Source organism: Medicago sativa, chromosome 7, assembly GCF_051527215.1.
Source record: "Medicago sativa cultivar Bolivia chromosome 7, Bolivia_mono, whole genome shotgun sequence".
Classification (NCBI taxonomy): domain Eukaryota; kingdom Viridiplantae; phylum Streptophyta; class Magnoliopsida; order Fabales; family Fabaceae; genus Medicago; species Medicago sativa.
In genome coordinates, this window is record NC_140755.1 from 91,153,138 (window position 1) to 91,155,297 (window position 2,160).

General features: G+C 37.2%; 1 pseudogene across 1 annotated transcript; it reads left to right on the plus strand.

The window, feature by feature from the left end:
• Window positions 1–438: 438 nt before the first annotated feature.
• Window positions 439–2,160, plus strand: LOC146910168 (cytochrome P450 94A1 pseudogene; annotated as a pseudogene). Its single transcript, XR_015020681.1, has one exon. The product of XR_015020681.1 is annotated as a cytochrome P450 94A1 pseudogene (transcript).

The window sequence follows — 2,160 nt, forward strand, 5'->3', positions numbered from 1 at the left end:
TAATTTTGACTTTTTTCTTACATATAATAATTAGTTGAGACTTTAAGACCCCTTAGGTATGTTGACTACTATATATCCGGCCCTGTACAAGTGCAACAAGACCTTTGATATAGGGCCTCAAACTTAGAGACCTCAAAATTTGAAAAAAGTGGAAAAAAAACTTGCACCTACAGCCACAATCCGTCACTAAATGTCCTTTTTCTGTAGGTAAAAAGTCTGAAAGACAGCTGCTGTCAATTATACATTATCCATGGGTAAATGTCTATTTATCTGCAGGTAAAAATTATGTTTAAACGGTTACTCATAACTATAAATGATGTTAGATTTTTTTCCAATTATTTTTAAATGAAAAATTGTCGAAATTATAACGGGGCCTCCGAATTGTCGGAGACGGCCCTGTAGATATACACATACATACTGTTTCATTCTCTTCACATAAGAAATTCAACATATGCCAAACAACTGAACTACTATAATTCCCTTTTCTGCTTGTAACCAAAAAAGTCTTCTGCCCTGCCTACCAGTTACTAATACTTGAATATTTATTTCATATATTATCTTCCCTCTAAACTTAGAATACTTAGAACAATGTTTGAAATGCTTCTTCCATATCTATTACCTATTCTCTTGTTAACCCTTCCCATACTCTTCTTCTTAACAAAACCAAACAAGAAATCTACAACCAAAAACAACATCATCATCATCCCGAAATCATACCCTCTAATTGGTTCCTACTTATCCTTCCGAAACGTTGGAAACCGCCGTATCCAATGGCTCTCTGACATCGTTCAGATAGCACCCTCCGCCACTTTCAACCTCAACCGTCCCTTAGGCACCCGTCAAATCATCACCGGAAACCCATCCACCGTTCAACACATCCTCAAAAACCAATTTTCCAATTACCAAAAAGGCACCCTCTTCACCAAAACCCTCTCTGATTTATTAGGCACTGGAATCTTCAATACAAACGGCGAAAATTGGAAGTTTCAACGTCAAGTAGCTAGCCACGAATTTAACACGAAATCACTCCGTAAATTCGTGGAAGATGTGGTTGACACAGAACTCTCTGACCGTTTAATCCCAGTCCTTAGTTCATCACTACAAACCAAACAAATCCTTGATTTCCAAGACATTCTTCAACGTTTCACGTTCGACAACATCTGCAAAATCTCATTTGGTTTCGATCCAGAGTACCTAACACCATCAACTAACAAAACAAGCTTTGCCAAAGCATTCGAAGATGCAACAGAAATAAGCGGTAAACGTTTTCGTTTACCATTACCAGTTATATGGAAAATGAAAAAATGTTTCAACATAGGTTCAGAAAAACGTCTACATGAAGCAATAACAGAAGTACGAGAATTCGCAAAAAAAATAATTCGAGAAAAAAAGCTAGAGTTAAAACAAAAATTATCACTTCAAACTGAAGACATGTTATCGCGTTTGTTAAGTTCAGGTCATTTTGAGGAAGATTTTGTAACAAATATTGTAATAAGTTTTATATTGGCCGGAAAAGATTCAACTTCTGCAGCGTTGACGTGGTTTTTTTGGTTATTATGGAAAAATCCACGGATAGAGGAGGAAATTTTGAAGGAAATAAATGAGAAATCTGAATCCTTAGATTATGATGAAGTGAAGACATTGGTTTATACACATGCCGCGCTAAGCGAGAGTATGAGATTGTATCCACCTGTACCGATGGATAGTAAAGAAGCAATAAACGACGATGTTTTACCAGATGGAACGGTGGTGAAAAAGGGGACTATGGTTACTTATCATGTGTATGCGATGGGGAGGATGGAGAGTTTATGGGGGGAGGATTGGGCCGAGTTTAGGCCTGAAAGGTGGTTGGAGAAGGATGAGTATGGGAAGCGGGTTTTTGTACCGAGAGATTCTTATAGTTATCCGGTTTTTCAGGCTGGGCCGAGGATTTGTTTGGGGAAGGAAATGGCATTTATGCAAATGAAAAGGATTGTTGCTGGTATTGTTGGGAAGTTTAAGGTTGTGCCAGAACCTCATTTGGCTGAACATCCAAATTTCATTTCTTTCTTGACTTCGCAGATGGAAGGTGGATTTCCTGTCACCATTCAAAAAAGGATTCCTTAATTAATTCTTAACATTCACATTAGTTATATATATTAATAAAGAAAAAAATACATC